Source organism: Aptenodytes patagonicus, chromosome 3 (assembly GCF_965638725.1).
Source record: "Aptenodytes patagonicus chromosome 3, bAptPat1.pri.cur, whole genome shotgun sequence".
In the NCBI taxonomy this organism is placed as follows: domain Eukaryota; kingdom Metazoa; phylum Chordata; class Aves; order Sphenisciformes; family Spheniscidae; genus Aptenodytes; species Aptenodytes patagonicus.
The window spans coordinates 107,990,900-108,014,162 of NC_134951.1; the positions used below are offsets into that span (position 1 = coordinate 107,990,900).

The window sequence follows — 23,263 nt, forward strand, 5'->3', positions numbered from 1 at the left end:
CTTTTGCGATCCTATAAATAACACGCTAATGAAAGATGCAAAGGGATTATTAGTAACAGTAAACTAAAATGTCACAATACACAACGCATTTCTTACCGCAGCCCAACTGGGAAACAGGCTGAGAAAGGGAAGGAGGGGGGCAAATGGGGGAGAAGCTGTCATGTAATTTTGAGTCATTTTCCACTGTGATCTATATTGGGATGCGGCTTCTATCCTTTCAAGCAGGATCATTTTGTATAGGACACTCTTGCTGCATTTGACGAAAAGGTAGGAATGTCTCCCTAACGCTAGGAGAAGTGCAAAGCCTGGCCGTGGTCGTTCAGGACTGGCCACTTGCATAAGTAGTAAGATGTTAAGGAAAATAAGATGATGCATTTCAAACGTAATTAAGAACAGTATCTGTAAACACAGGGAAAAAAAAATTAGCAAAAAATTTGATTCATGGGATAAATACAAAATGCTTAATGGGTTTTAAAGCATAGTTTCCTGAAGGTACCTGTGGGCATACACTGCTGTCAGCAGTTTTAGATTTTTCTTTAACAAGACAAAAACCACAGAACGTTAAAAAAAAAAAAAAAAAAAAGGTAATTTTACAGCCCTTTCTTCCATAGTGAAGAAACAAGCTTATAAATTTGTTTCCAGCTAATCAAAGCAGCAGCCTGCTTTAGAGGACCAAACATCAGCTCAGATAAGGGGAATGCTCAAACTGAGGACCCGTTTCAGAGACTGACTTACTATGCGGCCCCAGGAAGGTCGCTTTCTTTGCTCATGTTCCCTACCAGTAGAATGGCTGCAAGTGTACGAAGGCAAGGACGTTGTCCCCACGTGACGTATCTTACCAATGGATTTTTGGCTTTACAAAAATATAGCTAGCTTCACTGAACTATTGGTTTTACTTCACCTTTTAAATACTAGTTGAACACCGACACAGAGTGAATGCAGAGTGTGGTTGTGGGGCACTACATCAAAACCCAGAGCTTCTCCTTTCACACTCTGCTAAGGTTTCTTATTCAAATGTGTTTGAACGCATAAATTCTCTGCTGTCAGGTTTAGGGAATTTCCCAGCACCTACTGAGTGGGACAGTATTAGTCTCTTACAACCAAAGCACTTCACAGAATTATGATTACTTGCACCCTTTGCATCCAAGGATGAAAAAAAAAAAACAACCCAAAACACTTTATAAGCATTGGTGGCTTAAGCTTCACGAGGAGGCAAAGAGAAAAGGGAAGGACACGGTCCCATTCTGCAGATGTGGAAAGAGAAACCTCTCTGGTAAATCAGACGGACGGTAATTCGGAAGCCAAGCGATGCCTGGACGTTATAATTCCCAGACTCGTGATTCAGTCACAAGACACGCTTCCTTTCCTGCTGAAATGTCATGCTGCCGCATGCTTTGTTACAGAACACATATTAACCAAGTGTAGCAAAAGCATGATGATCCCATTAAGTATCTAACATCTAATACCTTGTGAAAACTAATTTAGTGCTTTATCAAATCTCTAGTTTGTATGTAGAGCATAAACTGGCTACATTTGCTAATAGGGCAGATTGACCCATCCCATATATTATCAAACCACATCAAAGTCTGCTGGAGGACATCGCCTTAGCTACTTATTATCCTTTGCATTAACTCTCTCACTAGCTACTCGACCAATACATTTTCCTGTAATACATCTGTCATGATTCTGCAGAGAAATCAGCAATTCTGAGCAGTGCAGCAGTTAGAGACAGATAACAGGACTAAACCCATCATGGTCGCCTGGCTTTCCAATCTACTGTTAATTGGCACAGACAGAAGCCGTTAGAGCTAGACTTGCACAACAGCACGCCACTGCTGGGCCCCAGAGATTCGGCCTCTTAGTTAGATTTGTATTTTTAGAGCTTTAGTCATTCACATGATTTCTTCACAATTTATTACATACAAGAGAGACATAAAGTTGGATGCCAACACCTTCAAATTTACAAGATATTTTTTTTAGCAGAAAAATGGCATCTTATGCAAGAGAACATGTGGCTTAGTAATCAGGAAAAAAGTGCTAGAATATTACTAATAATAATGTTAGCAATATTAGATCAAATGAGAACATCTTTCTTGGCTTGGATGCTATGCAATCGTATTCCCACCTGTGTTATATTTAGGGTCTTATTTATGACACTGTATAATGAATTATATCTCTGAAGCCGTGCTTCTAACTGTCTGGGAACTTGCATATATGGCTAATAGAGGGTTTGGATTGGTTTGTTTGGTTGTTTTGTTTGTAAATCACAGTTGGTACCATTCTCTGTTAGATAGTATTTGTCTTTCAACTTGGAAATCCTGAGCCATTGTACGTGGGACTCTTACTGACCTTTTCTGACCATTTGACTACCTATCATCACCGTAACCCAGAAGCTAGTGCTAGAATATTAAAAAAAACCCAACCAAACAAAAAAACCAAAAAAAAACCCCAAAAAACCCAAACCAAAAACAACAACAAAAGCCAAAACATATTCTCTCTTCAAAAAGAAACCAAATCCACTCAATGGAAATAAAAGATGCCTCTCTCACTTTGCATATGTGATTGTATGTAGTTCTGAAATATAATTATATCCCTTGTACAACCCTAGTCATTCACGTTTAATTCTATGGCTTCATTTGTTTTCTCTTTGTACAGTTTCTCAAGCGCTGTCATCTTCTTTTCCCTTGTAAATGCTGGCCCACCATATCTTTAAACAGTAATATAAACAAGTAAAAGGCATTTTGGAGAGGATGTGAGGGTATTATTAGCAGTTTTGTAGTTTCTTGGTGATCCCAGATCCCATTAATGATGGGTCATTTTTAATCCAGAGACTATTAAAAACTGCTTAGAGCCCAGCTGTGGTTTAGCATCACCAACTCAGGCAGGCCGATTCAGAGAGTCTTCTACCAGGTAAAACTTCTAACAAGTAAACTTCTAGCTGGGGGGAATAAATTAGATTAAAAAAAAAAAAGTGGCAGTGAGTTAAAACATCACAATTCTACATTACTGAATTGAACTGCAAGTCTCTGGAGCTTTACCCCCCTTTCCTTTCCCTCTGTATTTTTCTTCTTCTGTTTTTATGTTGAAATCACAGGAACTACGCAGCCTAGCAAGGCTGTAATCACTCAGCAGGAACCTGGCACAAGCACAATGCAACCACCAGCCAGGCAGCAGGAAAATGAAGGAAATCTCTCTCTCCCTCCCCCCTAGGTTTCTTAAAAGGGGCTCGGCGTGAATGAATCTTCCCGGTAGCCACCAACAATTTCTTATTCCTTCCGAGCAATCATCAATTTCAGCATCAAGTGGTTTAGTGGCTCTACAACTGGTAGTGGCAGCGGAGTAAGCCCAGCATGCAAACGTTTTGGCTAATTTAAAACCCTTGTGCTGCCGAATCAAACATGACAAGACAACAGTAAAAAGAGAGGCTATTATCCCAAATGAGAGTCGGCGGATGGCTGAAATTGGCTTGAGTGGCAGAGACAAAAGAGGTGGAAGGAGCAGGGACAACCAGGCATGATAATACTAGATACAGCACACACTTTCTCCCCCACCCCCAGTGCATTCACACATCTTGCTACCTGGAGGAAAAAAGGCAACATTTCCAAGTTTCATGGCCAGGCAGAAAAAATACACTTAAGAAGATTCAAAATAAATTAGTACCTGGTAAAGCATCTGCCCCATGGGTATGGAGAAACTTAACTTACAAGAGACGTAGGGCTTACAAGCCCTTTCAATAGAAACCCTAACACTCAGAAGGCTAAAAGTGTCATTTCCTACCTGAATTCATGTCCTGCTGCTCAAAGTTCATTACCGTGAGTTGAGGATTGGAAGCACTGATTTAGGATAGAGTAACCTTAAAATGAGAATAATCTGTGGCATTGCTACTGGTGAATAGCTGCTACACACACAGAGCTCACCAAGTGCCCAGCTCTCAAAGAGCTTCTGGGGAGTAAAAGTGGAGGGCAGAGGAATTAATTTTGCAAGGCGTTTGGAAGACCACAAGCAGACTGATGATGGTCAGAGCCATGAACCCTGGTGATGGCTTGCAGCTCACAGAATGATGACCTGTGGGATCATTGGAGAGCAAGCAAGTTGTCTTTTGCAAGATTAACAATTTAAAAGTGCTGAAATTAATTTTGTTTAATAGCTGTGGGTGCAGACTCCTTACAAAGTAGGTTGCAAGGTCAGCAAGCCTCCTAAAGCCTTTTAAAATGCAGCTTTTTATAGGGACAGTAGATGTAGGGTGGCTTAGGGCTTAAAGACCTAAAAAGCAAAAGAAGTATAAGAGGTCATTTCCTACCACTTCCAAATCTTGGGTGGAGACACGTTCTGCGTTTCACTTCTCACTCTATAACATATGCTTATCAGTACATTCAAAGCTACTTGAGGCAGTATGGGTTTCTTAGGGTAGGCAAGGTGAAAAAAAGACAGTACATAGCAGGCTCATCAGAGTCACGCTGGAACGTGCCTACCTGTGTTGTGAAGAGGTGGTGGGAGGAAAGAAAAAAAAAAATATATATATATAGGAGAATAAGAGACTGGGAGGGGAAAGACAGGGGCAGGGAGAGTGCTCACACCCTTGTCATCACTCAGAAGTAGTTCACCTGTGACTCACATCTGCCTCCTTATATGAGACCATTACACTCTAAATTACTGTACTGTACTGAGTGTTTCAAGGAACAGCTGGGCTCAACACTGAAACCCAAATCAACCATTTAAAAGACACTTGCTCATCTTCCCACCCTAGTATGTGTGAGCTATCACTCACAACATATCAAAATATGCTGACTAGCGCTCTCTTATAGGACACTTCTGTCCTACACTTTTAGCAACAGCATCCAACTAATTGCACAGGTAAAGTTCGCAGCAAGTGCAAGTTTGGGAAATAGAAACAGGGCATTTGTTTTGCACCACTGTGTAGGATGGTCTGAACTTGCTGAATTAATCAACATTGCCTTGAAAAGTATCCATATTTTGTGTGGTTGGGCCTGCGTGAAAGGTGGACTCATGAATTCAAGCAGGAGTCCAACCCCAAAAAAGTATGCATCCCAATGCAAAAAACATTCAGTATTTATACATATCCACCTGGTCTTGCAAACACATCTTCCCAGGGAACCGAGAAGCCCAGGTGAAGATACGATCATGATAATACGGCACGTGGGTTTGTTTCATCCTGCCCACTTCTTTGAAATCTTTCCCCCCCACACTGTGAAGGAAACACAAGGTTTACTTTTCAGAGAAAAAACAGAAACAGTAACATGCCAAGCAGTGGACACACAAGCTGTTGATACGCAGCCTACCCTGGGACAGGTAAGCGTTTCCGAAGAGAGAAACCTGCGCCGCTCGGCCATACAGGCAAGTGGAAACGCTTCAGCCTTTGTGGGCAGCCTGGAGGAGAGAAGCGTGTTGTCCTGCGTAACGAAACTTAGTTGCTATGATCCTGCGGATGGAGGGGGCCATTTCCCTGGCAATGAGGTAACTGACGGTCATTAGAGAGGACAGAATTAATTCTGCTGCAAGCCTGTCGCTGACAGTGGCCGAAGCGAACGCACCAGCCATTTTTCTCTGCCCCTTCCATAGGGAGTTAGAACAAAGAAAGGAGCCCCTGGGAAATACTTAAGACACCACAAGAAAATCATTTTAGATGCATATTAATACTGCCATCGAATACTGTGTGCTTTCAGGCTGACATATGCTGCTGTATGTGGTGTTTGTTCCCTTTTTTTTGTCTCAAAGTTGAATTCGTATCCTCACGCAGCACTCCAAGAAAAGCCCAGTTCACAGTTCAGCAAGGCACTGCTTAAAAGGCAAGCCTGATACAGGTCCTTAGGGCATCTCATCCATCCTGCGCTTGGATGGCATTCTCCACCAAGGGACCCCATTAGGAAGGAAGGGCAAACTGAAATCCTAACGCAAAGCAGCCTGGAACAGCACCGGCATACTGGTATAGCAGCGATGGATGAGACTCCATTTGTCTTCAAAACATGGGAAGCCAATATATCTACTTCATTGCAAACTCAACTTTACTTTCCAACCTTGTAGTGTACTTAAAGCTAAAATGTAGATCAGCTTTCTATCCAGGGATAAAGCAGCAGAGAAGTGTCACCCAACACTCCAATTAAACAGATTGGAAGTGACGCACTTCCAGTGCAACTCCATACAGCAAAACACCCTGAGATACACTGTCTGTGTTTAAAAATCAATTGCCCAGGAAGGCACGGCCACAAGCTACAAAAGGTTTCCTTTCCCCTCCATACAGTGGAATAACTCAGAAGCATCTTACGCTAGTACAAAGTTTGCTGGGAAACGCAGTTGCTGTAGGAACGCTATCAATACCAGAGATATCACAGATCCTACTCTCCCTACAGAAGGTTAGGCCCTTCCAAGCAGGAAGAAACAATATGTTTGTTCCGTGGCCAAAATAATTATAGGCTTACCTATATTGCTTTATATTTCTCCTTTCATAAAAGAGCTTTGTATCGGTGTTGAATGAGCTGAGTTGTGAGACTAGTACTTATCTGGAAGTCTCCAAGCTAAACTTAGGTCTGGCCAAAGTAGATACGGCTTCAGTCACTTCAGGAAAGGTGATTCTGTTTATACCTGGTCTGAAGATGGTCAAACAAGCTTCCTTCAACACTGCCTGTTAAAATATTTAAGTTTAAGTAGGTGTAATTCCCTCATGGATAATATATAAGTGTACATCTTTAGACTTCTCTTTGCATGTTAGTATAGCAAGTGTGTAATGTTACAGCGCGAACTCACATTCTTCATCCATGGGGGCAGTTTCAAGGAGAACATAGAGATTCAAATACTGTAACATGAAACACGCTTGGTAGAAAAGTATTATATTTCTGCAAGCTGGTCACCCGCTTATAGGAATCTCTAGCCAGGGTTCTTATTTACAGTTCAGCGGTACCTATTGTTCGAGATAAGATCCTCCCACTCCAGGAGCGTATGAGTGCAGAGAGAGAAGACCACCATGACCAATACATACTGCAATTTAAAGAGATCAGTCAGAGAACTGCTGGGAGTTGGATGCATGTTTCTTGTGCTCCAGCCAGGAGCCTAAACCTAAAGGTTATCCTGTCCTAGTGTAACACCGTATCACCTCTAGCGCCAATTAGGCTGACCAGAACTGTATATATCTACTTGCCTATTCAATTCATATCAGGAAGAAAGGAGAAAGAAAAAAAGAAGGGAAAAAAAAGCAAGGTCAGGCATTTATGTATGAGCCACATACCTTGTATGAGTAACAGCAACCTCACACAGACCCAAACCCCCAACCCAGCAACAGAAACTCTGCCTCCTTCTGATCAGTGCGCAGTTAATTGTTAAGAAAGTCAGCTCACACCAAACGCCAGACCAGTTCTCTTCCTATCTGCGGTCAAGATCACAAAAATATCTCCCACCAAAAGCCTTTTTGTGCGTCTGTGTTTATTGTCTCTGTAAATCCAGCAAGAAGGCTAACCTAGGTATTCCGCTAATCTACAAAACCTAATTAGTGTGGACCAAAGATGAGGACAGCTATGTTCTCTGACACACTGAGAAAGCTCACAGGGTGTCATCCTAAGCGACTGCAAAACCTGTATGGAGGAGACGTCTAACGAGACTGTCCTAAACCTCCTATTTAAACTCCCTGCCTCAAAGTTTTGACCTTTTTTCCCCTACATGGCAGACTTTGAATTGGTCCTAGCCAGCAGGAGAGTGGGAGAAATGCAAGAACTACCCCTTTCAGTTCGATTCTCCTTGGGATCAAACATTTCTCATGAAACAGAAAGATGCTGCCTCAAAAGCTTGTTTTTCCTCAACCTGCAATGCTCTAAAGACCTCTCAAAAAAACGTCTCCACGGCCTAGAAGATGGCAGTGGAACATGAAGTCCAACCACCCCCTCACCATTGCTGTGCCTCGGCAGTTTTTCCTGCCCACAGTATGGCACTATTTTTGAATTACTTGCAAAAGAAGGGGGAGAGGGGAGAGTTGGAAAAATAAGACTGAGATCTTGGCAGAAAACAAAAGAAAGGACACATAAGTCAGCCAGTCTCAGCTGCAAAATTATTTCTATGAGCTTCTGCCTCTGTGTGACACACATGAAAAGAGCTTGCTCTTCCTCTGAAACGCTGAAAAAAGTCAGATTCTGCCAGTGATTTTTGATGCATATGTAGGTAGCAGGTACTAACTTTACTGAAATCATCGCCATACCCAGGATTATTAACCATCAGTTCCAGAAGAAATATCAAGCCTTGGTCATGAAACCTAATGTTATTCTCTTCACTTCACCATCTTCACTCCTAACAATCATGAGGCCAAGAGACACCATGCCATATAATGGTTTTCCCAAAGCCACGATAAGACTCAAATGAATCGCATGCTTGTTGCAATGCCCAGAAAACCAAGCAGCTTACTATTTTCATTGCAAAAAAAAAAAAAAAAATTCTTTGTTGCAGTCACCTTTGAATTTCTGTCTGTACCACTGGGACAAACGCATTCAGTATCAGGAAGAGAAGCACTAGGAGGGCTTTTATGATACAGTACAAGAAAAAAAAAAAAAGAAAAGAAAAAAGGTGTTACAACATGTCCTGTACCTACTCTGGTAATACATTTTTTTTAGGTAAAGCCTCCTTCTTTTAGAAAGAATGTCCCCTGTTTTCCATAGGATCCTAGGTCTAGTTCATGCAGAGGATTTCCAAACCAGCTGTTATTGTAGCACCAAAACACGTTAGGAATATTGAGCAAATTAATCAAAGCACCCTGATTCACACACCAAAAAAAAAAAAAAAAAAAATCAAGAAAACCTGAAGCCCAAGATGAAAACAGGGCAGTAAACATTGAATTAATTTTTTTGTCTCTTTTCCCTCAGGCACTTAGAGCAGTCATTAGGGAACAGTCCAAAGGAGCTGAGGAAACTCATTACCAATACGGCAAAGCATGGTCAGGGGGCCGTTTGGGTTTTGGTTTTTTTTTTTCCTTTCTATCCCTTTCATACAGGGATGAAGCATGAAGAGACTTTTGGGACCTGACTGTGTTATGGAGCGGGAACAACGTGCCTCCAGCCCCGCTCTGCAAACTATTCCATCAGCAGAAGTCTCCGGCAGGTCGGAGACAGACTAACTTTTCCAAGGTATTAAATTAAAAGATGTTGAATTAAGTTAAACGCCCCACATTGAATTGACATTTCCCTTTTTTAATGCAAGCTAAGATTGATGAAAAATACCACTTATCTACATTAAGGGTCAAAATATCCAGCAAAAGAAGCCTCTGGTTCAGCGCGTCAGAGCAAAGTCAGTCTTACATAATCCGGGGACCAGAACGCGGATCACATTCAGATGATCCAATTAATGGTGGGATACTTTGCAATCAGCCAGGAAGCAAGGCCCCTAACAGATTGTGGGGCTGTAACATCAATTTCTTAAGTGCATTTAAAGGATTACAAATGTTAGTCCTGGCTTGAGATTGAAACACCTATTGAGGTGCTCTGAACCACATTACAGTAATTGGGTACCTGAATTAATGCCATTTCTTCTGATGGGTGAGTTGATTCTGATGGGTGAGTTGAATACACTGGAATTACGAATTTCTTTTGCTGTGTTTCGCTTTCAGTCTTCCCCCCCCCCCCCCCTTCAGAACATAAATCTGAGGCAGAATATCTCTTTTTATCTAGATAGCTTTAATTACAGCCCTGAGGCACCCCAGTACTGTCCTAATTTTACCTTCTGCATTGTTTGGGTGCATTTCCTTTTTTTTTTTTTTCCCTTTTTATTTTATCATGCAATGACATTAAGATAGGAATAAAATTATTTTTTCTTGAGGCTTTGGGGAGAGGTGGGAAAAGGCTGCTGAGAGAGGGAGAAAGAAAAGTCTTTCTTTTCCTTCCCATATCCCTCTTCCACTATGTAAACCTTTTTATGCATGCACCAGATACCATTTGCACTGTTTTACACCTCTAGAGAGCTAGAACTAGGGCTGCCTCAATTAGTCTTCTATTCCTTCTGAGGTCAGTTCAAGTAAAGGTCTCAATCATATCAAATTGGCAGGAATGCTAACTACCTGGGTATTTCAGACCATACAGGGTTCAGCTAAAGAGCTTTAAAAAACACGTAGCTGGTTTCAAGAGTATTCAGTGAATATACAGCATAAAGCCGTACATGTGTGCCAGAGAATAAACTTACTCACCTGGCGTACGAAATGTTTAAAAATCTGAAATAGGTTATGGCATAGGTTTGTTTGTAGGGCTTTTCAGCCAGCCAGTGTCTCTGTTAGACTGCAGTACACAGCATATAGGACACACGCATTTTCCTCTTGTATCACACCAGTTTTGATAATTAGAGTTATAACAGGGAATTCCATCCATTTTTGTCCTCAGCGTATGTGGCACTGACATTTCAGCGACCTCGGCAGTGATTTCTCACTTGCAGCTAACTGGAATGTACACAACCATGATATAATGCTCACGCTGTGAAAAAAGGGGTGGGAAACAGAGAGTGGTATTTCAAATATTCCAGTCCACTCTGTACATTTCATTTATCTGGTTACAGCACATCAAGCTTAGATATCATTTTAATTACTCAGTTTTTTAAGGTCTATTAGTAACTGAAGTTATAAATATGCATGCAAGTATATACACATCTTTTAAATTTCATGTTATATATCCTTTCTGAGGTATTCCAACTTTTTGTCTTATATTCAGGATTCCTTAAGAAACTGTGATGCCACAGTGATTCTGCTTTAATTTTGGTTTTGCTTAAGATAACTGTAAACAGCAAAGATACAGGAGCTATTTATCTTCATTGCTGGTTAAGAGGAAATCGTAGCGTATACCTTAGGGGAGCTAAGGAAGCACAATGATTTAACTGGCATATGAAGGAAAGAGACAGCTTCTAATTCAGTAATAGAACTTTCTGACGCTCAGGAAAAAGCAGTTTGCATGGTTTTGTCAGATAGCCTTTTACAGTGAACTATTTTATTTTTTTATTTATTTCCTAACACATAAGAAACATCAGATTTAGGAGGGGTCGCTGGGGACCATTCAGCTGTGCTCCTTGTTTCTCTTGAATGGTTTTGCACGTTCCTTAATTTCCCATCCCCACTAATGTGGGATATTCCCAGAATTTAGAAATAACCCTTCTGAAACACAATAAAACCTACAAACTATCTCCTCATAAGAGGCGATTAATCAGAGGATAGACGCAGCTGCACTGTAAGGGCCATACCGTGAAGCAGGGCATGCGGATTTTAAAAAAGTATCTTGCAAATCTCAATTCAAATTTCAGAGCAGTTTTTGACTCATTAGATCATGCTCGCTGAAATGATTTACATAGAGACAATGAAAACGCAAACCCCAAGGACTAGTTAGCTGTTTAGCAGTGTATACATTTTATATAACCATTTCCATACATCTAGTTTTATATTCATTAACAAAAATTAATTGCTACCCAGTGGTCTATGTTGCACAGCACGCAGCTTCAATACACTTTCTAAATTGCTGCTTTCTATCACTCCTCCTACAGACAAGTCAAACTTTGCTGTCTTGAAAGCGTTGACTACCAATTTGTAGCAAAGCTCGTATTTATTATAGTTAGCGATAATCAACAACCAAACTTCATGAAATATTTGTCTTTTTTTAATATCTCAGTCATATTTTGGAATAACAGAAAACTTTCTCTCTCTCCCCCTTTGGAAAAGACAGCGTGATGCCCTTCGGACTCCACCACAGAAACACCAGCAATAACAGCTCCGACATGCTCAGAAAGCACTGGCCTCACTAACTTTCATTTTGGACCCGATCCAAGGTTTACTGAAGTCATAAGGAGACTTTGCATTGACTTCAGTATTCTGTAGTTCAGGCTTTCCAGGCAAGTTTCCCCCTTTCTCCCCCCTAAACCTTAGCTGAGCTTTGCTGTGCGAACATTAACTATGTTGTTATTGTTGTGGCACATTTAGCACGAAGTGCCTAGTGATAATGCAGTCCAAATGTCTGTCGTCTTTTTTATGGCTTGGGTAAGGAGTTAAAAAAAAAAAAGTTATTTTTCATAAGTAATTAACAGAAATTGGTCTTGGATTTTTACAGATGAGTAATGATTTGGGACCCGATGGGGGGGCTAAGGTTCACTTTTTATTAATAACATTTAATGGATAAAAAATAAAAAGGTCTTTCCACACTCTTTCCATCATATTTCCCAAATATTTACAGTGTACACCTCGGGTTTGAAATAAGCCAGGGAGAGCTAATGCATTGTTTACACTTGGAATCCGAGGTGGCCCCGTCCCAGCAGGGCAGTACAATGTGCTGTATCTTTCCCTTCTCAGTACTTATCTTAATCTTAATAACTAGCCAGACAACTGACTCCAGAGTCCTGGGCTTATCGACTGGAATTCGTCACATGCACACAAGAGAAGACAAGAAATGCATTATATAACAATGCCATACAAATCATTATCTTTTAATATTTAAAAGTATGTATTCAAAGTCTGATATGAAACCATTTTGGTTGAACTCAATTCCACTGGTTGTTATTAAATTTGATAGCAAATGAACAAAAATACACTTGTAACGTATTTATCTGCAAAAGAGTTTATTTGCAACAGATCAAAAGGCTGCTTCTTACTGCATTTTAGTTACTGCTATCAAATGCAATCTGCTTTTTAAACATGCTTTGATATGGGAAGACTGTTTTCCAAACAGGTTAATAGGAAATATTTTTTTTTCCCCCCCAAGTCTCCTAAGTACCAAGAAATACCCAGAGTGTGAACAGAAAGTCTATTGCGCCCTCACTGTAGGTCCACAACATGATTTCTTTGAAACAAGTTTATATAAGCAACAGGAAAGCCATTTCAACGGCATCCACCAGGCACTTGCTTTCAAAGCTGTCATATAGGTCTGAATTTTGGTTCTGGTGTCTCACACCAAACAGCATTCTTCGCCAGGCAGCAGAAACATGCGCGAACCACAGCGTCGGGGCTACTCTTTGCTGCAAGGCTGGTCTCCTGTGAGGGTTTTCGTGTCTTTCTCTGCACCGCCCCGGTAAGAACTGCTCGAGTATATATGCACCATGGTGAGGGGGGGAGTAGAGGCACCCAGAGAATAATGATTAGGAGCCCACTCCTGCAGAAAGAGGGAAGGGACAATGATTTTGAGCACAGACCCTGTCAGTAGTCCCTCTCCCTTTGCCTGCAAAAGGGTAAGAGAGAAGATGGATGCCTCACGCACTGACATTGTTAATATGCACTTGAAGTGGGCTTACATGAAATTAGTATGGGTTAACAAAGACGCTGTAAATTCACTCCTCTGTTTACTTCGCTCCAACCCAGCCTACAAAGCGTTACTCACACTAAGTATTAACACTCTCAGCAATGAGATTCATCCGGCGTAAGACACTGGAGTCGCGCTCAAAAAGACTATCACTGCTAGTGCCAGCTTTTCCCAAATTTCTCTTCCATGTCAAAAACTTTTGAAGTATACCCTGGGCCAATCCTTGTGTTAAACCACAAACCACAGTAAATCAATTAGTTAATCAATCCCTTCAGGCAATCAATTAACATGAACTAAGAAATCCCTGAGCAGACATATTCTCGTGTGAACAAAGGTCACCCACCGGGGCCTTTGTATGTCTGTTCATATTAGTTTAAGCCCAGGTTTAGAAGGAGAAATTTTCCTGTGATAACAGTTCTTTGTATTGATGTGTCAGCACAGACACCTAGTCTCCGTGTGTGTCTGGCAGAGATCGTCTGTATTTTTACTCATGTAATAACTAGAGGCCACTTTCAGAAGAGGGAATCTGAGATTCGTGCTCTGATGCGGTGAGAGAGATGAGACCTCTTTCAGTGCCACCGAAAGGACTTTGCGCCAGGCTTTGTAACGGTACCCAAACAAAAGAGGAAACGGGGCTTTTTCAAGCATGCACCTTGAAAATTGCAAGTGCAAGCAAATTCGTGATCACCCCCAAATTTTTGATCCATGTTGCTAGGGTCCGGTTCAGTCTCGCTAAGAGCTGGGAGAAGCATGTTTTGAACTTCCAAAGAAACACCTGCTCTGTAACACCTGCAACTCCACTTTCTAATCACAACTATTAAATAATTACATTAATTAATAATATTTTACCACTCAGGGATAATCCACAATTCAGTGATAAATGCATTCAGTCAGATCTGTAACATACCTGCAACCTAAGTAGATGGGGTTACCTCTGTACATCAACTGGAGAAACTGAATTTTGGGGCTGGGAGGAAGAAAAGTCACTGATGCACGCAAGGTCCACTTAAAGTTCATAGTAAAGCAGAAGTTTCAGCAGAGCCAAACGTGGTGGGTAACCCAAATTCTGTGAAAGTTAAATCTTGAGTCAGGCCTGCAGACTTCTGCGTGGTCACCATCACCACTTATTATTTGGATATGGTTGTGCTATGGGGTTGCTCATCAGCGTAACACTTCTTGCAGATAATTAAGCTGTGTGGCACCCAGTCTTATTTATCTCCAAAATCTGCTGCAAGTTCAGTCTTCCTTCTGCATCACTCCTCTTCTACTATACAAATTGTACATTTAGCAGCAAACATGGTATCAAATAAAGGCTGGCATGGCTCTTCTAATCCTAGCCAAAGTCAGGGAGAGAAAGATGCCTGGAACAGTTGAGAATTGGCCTAACTTGGGAAAGGGGGGGAAAAAATGCAAAGGTATGAAAATGTATTCAACAATGCTCTCGGTGCTCAGATCCAGCGGTGACAGGGCTATAAGCAGATGCATTAGGCTGGAAATATATCAAGGTTAGATTAAGCTGCAGAGTTTCCATTTTATTAATGGTCTTCAATCTGACTCCTTAATAAAATGGAAACCATTTGTAAAATTTTGATCAGAATCCACACTTAGCTTTCAAATGCTTGCAACCTTTGGGTATATTCAGGAACAGATTTCAGAGAGCCCATACCTAAAAATGAAGGAGGGGAGGAAATGACTCGAGGTGAATCAGACCTTGAAGTGAATTATTATGTAAACTGTGAGTTAGGCTAAATGAAGAAACCATTGGGACAGCATGTTTTTTTGCATAGATCGCAGAGATATTAATGCTGGACCACTGCAGCATCTGCCACAGCGGTGTAACTAGATGAGTAAATATCTAAGATGCCTATATTTAAATATTATCCTCAATGGCATATCGGAGCCACTAGTGCATTGCTTAGAACTGGAAAGCCCGGATGGCCAACAAGCTGAAGAAGGAGAAGGAGCTGCAATTAATGCAGTGCTGTATCACTATCAATGCATTCAAGTTTCATCTCACCTGATGGCAGGGAACAGAAGAAAGAAAGGTTTTACCTAATAGCTACTGGAGAAGGAAGTGTCACTGGATAAAATAAAGGTGACAGGAAAAGAAAGTTCCTAGAAAAATCACCCCTCAGCTGCATATCTCATGCAGAAGGTAGCCTGCATAGAAAGAAGTTAAAGTCCAGACTTCTAACGTAAAAAGCAGCTGAAACTCATATTTAGAGCTATGCAAGAATTTCATTTAATAGCAAACCTGCCAGAAGGGGGGGGGGGGGGGGGGAATATCACAAGTGCGTATGCTGTGCTGCTGCACTTCTGGTACCTGAAACCTGAAGAAGAAATCTTGAAGGAAGTATTATTCATATATGGCAGTCCGTGGATTAACTGACTATAGGTTATGCACAGATTTCTGAAATGACTTCAACTAGGCTTTTTCTCTGGTAAGTGGTTGAATCCAAAGCAAACGGAATGTACTGAAAACAGAGCACTCAAGTTCTCCTTTTTAGTCTTCAAAGAGGTATAATCGCATCACACAATATCTCCAAGCAGGATCAGGATGTTAAAAAAAAAAATACAAGGAGAAGAGTATAGTATCATCCACACTGACTTACAACCTTCAGTAAGGAGAACAGTTGCATTACCCAAGGCCATGGCCTTTGTTAGCAAGCAGAGGCTTTTCCTAACACTTGAACCTGATGACGTCTATACTAATAAAGCTTACATCCATAATGAAGCATGAGCACTTCCTCTGGGAAAGGCCCGGAGCTATCAGGAAGGACAACATGGTACTGTAACAAATTAAAAGTCTGTTTCTCTCCCTTTGACTTTGATATCTGCTTGGATGACATTTGCAGCAGTGATGGGGACAACGTTACGGAAAGAAGAACTTTGATTAGTCTAGCCAGTAGAAAGTCACCTATTATCCTAGGAGACAAATCTGGAAGTTTTTAATAAAACTAGACGCCGTTGCTTCACCTTACGCTTTAGGCTCATGGTGACCCCAACAGAATATATGGAATATATTTATTCAGACTAACTGAACAATTTCTATAGGTGACCCCTCGATCTGTTCTTCACAACTCATTTCTCTGTGTGCTCACGGACTACCTGGTAAATACAACTGAAATGCCGGGTAAGCACAAGTGACTTCTCTATACAGTGTGCCAAATATTTGTTGTTTGACCTAGGACAAAACAGGTGGGTTAAGACAAAAACCTATGTATAGTTACAGAAATGCTACTATTCTATAATCCGTACTCCTACGAAACTGTTTCCTTATAATCTGCATAAAACAGCCTCCTCACACATGTTAGGGCCTTCCTGTTATCACAAATCCTTTGGCATTTTGGCAGTGTGAGAAGAACCTACACAGACAGAATATTTTAGGCTGAGACCTCCCTGAGATCAGGTGCACGCTGAAGTCAAAAGGTACCAGGGTCCGTAATTCCCATAGGCCTCTATGCAAATCTTTCCACCACTACTTCTTGAAGTTATGTTGAGCAGTAGAATGGCACAGCAAAGTTGATGAATTCAAGTGAAGTTCACCAGTATGAAACAATAAAAAAAACCCAACCCGCAAACAAAAAGAGTATCCATCTCTGAACTAAACTAGCCAAGCAAGTCAATATCTTGAAGCTTTTTTGAGGAACTGCAGCTAGACTTAAACTGAATGCTTTGTAGTGTCCACCTCATACGGAAAGAGAAGGTATTCGGCAAGGTGCTAATCCAATGCAACACACAAACTAGCAGTTTATTTAAAACAAAACTTGATCCTTATTGGGAGCCGAGATATTTGAAGCACACACAAGTAAAACTAATTTAACCTTTGAAAAGTTATCTCTGGAGGGAAGAATAGAAATCCCTTTATAAGATTTTTAAGCACTGCAATTATTGACGAGGACTATATTACTTCAGTTTTCTCTGATCAGAAAAAAAAGCAAAGCCACAGGAGACATCAGCAGCTGTCAGGCTGTTTTCCAACTGCAATGAGGTAGTTTACAGTGGGCTTGTGCCAGTCTCTTAAGGCCCAGTTAAGAAGCCTTTTTAAAATGCCTTAAAAAGCCAACTCATACATTAATCAAGTTGAGCCCTCATCCATACTTACTGCAATACATCAATTGCCATGTCTTTTTTTTTTTTATTTTAATAAATTCCAGTTGACAGCAGACACCTTATTAAGGCTCACTGAAATGATACAATAAGTAAAGAGCTATTAATATTGCTTTTTTTTCCCTGCTGCTATTGTCTTGCCGCACTGGTCTGCAAACAAATTCAGGCTGCATTACAATTAATGCCAATGGAACTCCTTCTAACGACTTCCAGCTTGCTAATTTTTTACGCTAATAATAAAAAAAAAGGCATTGCTATGCAAGAACGGCCCCCTTTTATCATGCTCGCATGGCACACTAGAGAGCTCCTGCCATTGTTCACATGAAAGACAATTAAACCCAGGAACATCAAACCCAAAAATGACAATCTGCTAACCAGCACTGGGTATTGCTGAATTCTTTTCTCTATTTTCTGAACTGATAGAAAACAATTCTCCAAAGACGTTTCCCTCCCCCATGCCCACCCTTTAGAAAAAAAAAAAAGTTTGAAAAATACCCTCGCTGATTTATGCATCTCTGCTCAGAATTTATTAACTGTCTGGGGCCAATTTCACTCTTGTACGTCTATTGCCTCCAGGTTCGAATTCTGGACACATTTCAAGAAATGCAACAATAATATTGTCCACATAGTTTCATATTTAAAAATAAACACTTTTTTTTCCCCCCTCTGGTTCATGTTTTCCGAAACACAATATAAAATGCCAATGGCAGGAGGATAGAGCTGGTGTGGTAACAAGTTTATTTCTCCCAATCTTCTAGGGAGAAGGATGGAGAGCGAAAGGGGTCACAAGGTTTGTTGAAAATTAAGTACACTCACAATGTTAATTTAGAGTAAAGGTAACTTCCGTTAAAGGTGTTTTCATCTATGCCCTCTGTCATGGAGCTTAGGAGTCAGTTTTATAGCAATATTTTCAGATTTGCACCCTGCATTTTTTAATTTTTTTATTTTTTTTCCAATGAACCATGTTTTCAACTACATGTATTTATATAGAGACACAATATTATAGACATGGACAATTATGCAACTTTGTACCTCTAAGTGACTTTTGGCCAAGAGTTTCAAGGCACTTCAGTATTCATTAATTCTCACAAGACCTCTGAGAAGTAGGTGTTTTTATATCTGTTTTACAGGTATATAAACTAAGCAACAGAAAGGTTAAGTGCTGTTTCTAAGACAATGATGCATTAGTGGTAGTAGTACAAGTACAGCCCCAAAAGTCCAACTGCCACCATGAAGATGCCTCAGAAACTTTGACAAGTCTTCAGCTCAACATAACACTGAAGCACATACTTACGATGCATCCTTATCCAGGATCTTACCTGCCTAACTTCAAGGACGCCCATAAGACCTGCTTGGCTTTTGTTCAACTCCAGCTGTCCTGATCAGAGGTACTTCCTTAACCTAAGTCTATATATGTCCCAGCAACTTGGGCCCCAGTGCAGTCACTTTATCCTACACCACAGTTCGTAGGTATTTACTGCAAGAAATTCAAGAAATTAGAACCACAGTAAATAACCGTGTTATATTCTGAAATATTCACGTTACTGGTAAGTCAGCAACTGTGTGTATATGCACGTTACATACATGACGTTAAGAAGTAATTGATAACTTGCTGATTGCTGCAGATTTCACATGAGTAATGAGAGGCAAAGCTTTGGCTGGAGGATACAAATCTTATGAAAAAAGTCCAAATTACCTTTAGTACCAAATCATAGAATTATGTATAAATACCAGACCTTATAAACATGCAGGGGGTAGAAGGAATTTATGTTTTTAAGAAGAAGTTGGGAAATTCCAATGTCCCTTTTGCCAAACAGGAAAGTATTTCCTAACCCCTTAGGCTGAAGGACATCAGGCCTTAAACCTGTCACTTAAGCAGGCCTGAATATTTCCAGGCCTCTACTTCAGACCAAAGAAGTTGCAGTAAATTCTACATTTGGGAGAAAAGAACGTTTTTGTGTTGTTGTTTAATAGCCACTGAGAGCTGTGGAGTGTTAAGAACATACCCCAGGAAAGATGGATTAGTAGGAAGTGGCCAAAAGAGGCCGTAAAATGTGCATTATAAACGCAATTCATCACATAACTGTGCAATTTGTCAAATGGATATTGTACCTTGCATAGTGTCTTTTGGGACAGGAGCAAAAGAAAAAGGCCTGGGAGATAATGGTTCTATTCCTGGCCCTGCTACTGGTTCTCTTTCTGACCTTGGAGAAGGCTTTTTAGCCAAAATACATAGACCGTTTTCTACTTCTGTTATTGCACATCCGACTTTGTTTTGATTAGGCTCATAGTTGCACTTCTAAAATCGCAGTGTCCTGAAACCAGATAGCTAGGAGACACCTGACACAGAAATCTGATTTTTAAAGTGTCTTTTAGCCTAGGGGCTGAACCTACCTGTCTTTATGCATAAAATAGGGAAGATAACGCTAACATCTTAAAAGAGATTTCACAAGAATTAACCTGATATTCCCACATATGTGATTAAATAAGTATGGAAGTATTTTATCGTTCGACTAAAATGACCCTAAAATGATCGCTATGGAATAGAGCAATCTTTTATAGGTGGTGCAACACTATGAAGACATTGAAATCAATAACTGCCAGATGTAACCCGGCCTGCTAAAACATAGCTACGCAGCCTGAATCAGCTGTCCAGAACTGCTCTCTATTAGTTAATGGGTCGGATATTTGCTGGATATGAAATACCTTCTTAGCCATTAACCAGTGGGTTGGACTATGTGAACATTGAGCACATGATCCTTGCCTATTACTCCTGGAAAAGGAAATTTTTTGTTGTGGCAACCCAAGGAATAAAGTCTGCAGTGCTTCCCACACTGGATGCATCTCAGTGGCTGTGGGAACAAGGACAGAGAAACCTGCTGGAAGCAGCTCTGCTGCTTTAAGGTGTCGTTGCCCTCCGCTGTTGACCAGCAGTCTTTCAGTGCAGCCTCACCAGCTGCTCACAAGGGCACTCCAGTTCGCTCCAGTACAACCTTCAGCAGCTTCACTCACTGCACCCACTCCCAGAGTAGGAAAGCTCACGTTCTCTCTCTCTGTGAAGGCACGAACCTCTTTAATTGCTCCAGTTAGACCCACAATGGCTTGTTTGGTTATGCTCCATCCAAACACATACTATTTTGGCCCCAATAAACACAGTTACTATCATCCGTCTCCAACTTACACTACTTTTCTGAGGTGCCAGCTGGGATGTCCCTTCAACTCGGCATTTGTGATAAGGACAGATACACCTGCATTAAGTACACTGAAAGATCCGTTTGCATCTCGATAAGACCCATGGAGCAGCCTGTGACCTGTCTGCCTCAACGCTTGTGAAGGAGCCAAGAATCACTGGGTAATTTTCATAGGTGAGGAGGCTGCCGTGCTGATCTGGCCCACTGTGTGCTTAGTGGACAGCTTGACCCAGGAGATAGCTACATTCATGTTCCACCTGCACCTACCCTTGTCTGCCACCTGTGTAGACAAAGGCCTTTCCTTTTTTCTCTGTGATAGAGACTTCAGCTCTACAGCAGAGTGCAGGCTTTCACTCCACATGAGCCAGCTGCTTTACGAGTGGCAATTGCGTGCAGGGGCTGCATGTAAACCACTGCCGTTCCTCAACACAGCTTGCTGGGATTTAAAAGGGAAAAAAAAAAAAAACAAAACTCAATTTTGCTGTTTTTTTTTCTGTCTCCCCCCCCGAAAAGACAAAACAAATTAAAAGTAATAAAAACATCCATTTCTTTTTGTACAGTTACACATGCACTGGATTTGGCTCATTTAGACACGGCATCTGAGCCAACTTAGATGTGACATCCGAGAAAATTATACAACTCCCCCAAGTTGGGGGGGGGGGGGAATCAAAGGCAAACATTTTTTTTATTGACAACATACCAAGTTTGCAGCTCATTTGAGCCCTATATAAAGTGTAAGATAACACCCCTGAATTGATACTGCTGAAATTGGAAGCCAACTTTCAATTAATATGATCACAAAAGAAAAATAAAGAAAGAAAATTAACAGGTCTGACATCACAGCCAAATTTTAGCATTGCTTAAACTGGTGTCAATCAATAATAAACCCGTAGAGGTACTCTAAATTAATGCAGATGGAAACTGAAAGTAGACAAAACCCATACTGACTGTAATGAAATTGCTTATTGATAGTGCTTCACTTACTGTCCAAATAAAAGCGGAGTATATGACCAAATTGTTTTACACACATTCCTCTCCTTTTAATTACAGTGTAAGAGCAGCAATTGTTATCTCTTCTATCAACTTACTTAGATTTATAATATGGCTTGCTCCCCACACTTAAGACAATATAACCTTACACCAAGGCAATATTATAGTGCCACATCCTGTATCCTAGCAACGGTTTAGGGCTTGCATTTGATGTCAAAATAATGGGTCCTGCTTAATCTCTTGGTTTTTTGAAGTAGGGGGTCAAACACTGAAATCTAGGAGTTGGGAAAAAAAATTACCGAAGAGCATTCTAAGAGCACACCTATGAGGTACATGTTTATATATACGTGTGCACACACTGATGCGTATGGGTAAATAGATAACCGCATGTGTACACAAAATAGATGGTCTAGTTTTTGTCTTTAAATTGTTTAGATAGGAGTGAAAGCTGAGAAATGGAATGATGTATATCACTTTCAAGATATCAGAGGCTTTTAACAAATACAATCTTCCTCCTGTTTTTATCAGTTTGCTGTCTTCTGTAAGTTAAAGAGGAAGAAACATCTGACTTATGGTCCCAGTTTTAACTCATCTAAATTTGATCCTATCACCATATTAAAAGAAAAAAATATTCCTATGTCTAATTTCTTGTGCCTTTCCCGTTTCCTTTAAAAGATTTGGTTAAAACATACTGATTAAGTGATCTACCTCCTCGTGACATTCACCAAGCTATGACACAGCTGAGACTTATCTGTATTTGACTATTCAAAACATTGTGATGGAAAAATCCAAATGGCTTGGTTTGTAGCAGCATCAGGGATATAGGGCGGTAACCAACAACAGCGACCAAATAGAAGGATGCTATTGAGTATCTCTGATTCAGTTTGGAGACTGGAAAGCACTTTGAAAGAGTAGAATCCAAGTCTGGGTGGCTGTCAGAGAGGCATATATGTATATATGCACGTGTATGTATACTGCTTTTGCAGGAGAAGAGATGCAAGACTGAATCTACAGTTTTAAAGGCTGAGGAAAAGTGAAAAACTGACAGCCATGTTATTATAATCTTCCCCAGGTAATCCAATCCTCCCTTTTATATGCACAAGTTTGTCATTCTTACTTTTAATGCCCCTGGGAACAAGTGAACCGGGTAGGGGAACGGAGCATGAGCTGTCCCACGAGCAACAAGTAAATAGGCCTTTGTTGAACTAGTAGGTTTCTAAACACGGCTGGTATTCAAACACGCTGGGTAGGCTCGGGGCTATTTGCTCTTCTTTGCCCCCGAGGCCTCGACAGAACAGAAGAAAGAAAGATTGTTTCAAATTGTCTTTCATTTTCTCTACACATCAGTTAAAAATACACAAGGAAAAATCTTTCCCCTTGTAAAATTGTGGTGAGCGTACAAGCCAGCAGAAGGTTTTGTACGGCAGTCGCTGTTCGTCCAGCAGCTACGTTAACAAACCTTCAAACGCCCGCAGTACCACAGCTTTGCCTTCCCTCGCTGTACCCCACTAATCCAGCCCCTCGGGAAGAGCCAGATAAAACAGGCAGCCCCTGGAGCATGTCCGCAACGTCAACTAACCCCGGCTCAGTGGGACCAGCTGAGACAGAAGAAATCGGAGGAGCCGCACTTGGGTGCCTGGTACAAAGAGAGATCCACAGCGCAAGAAGAAAAACACTGCTCATAGGAGAGCGATTTCTTTTTGTTATCCACAATATTTTACTTCT

The 23,263-nt window shown here is 40.9% G+C and overlaps 1 protein-coding gene across 12 annotated transcripts in view; it reads right to left on the bottom strand.

Annotated features, from left to right (window-relative positions):
• Positions 1 to 23,263, bottom strand: part of ESRRG (estrogen related receptor gamma) — a 410,058-nt gene that overhangs the window by 238,720 nt on the left and 148,075 nt on the right. The gene's annotated exons all lie outside the window — the stretch shown is intronic.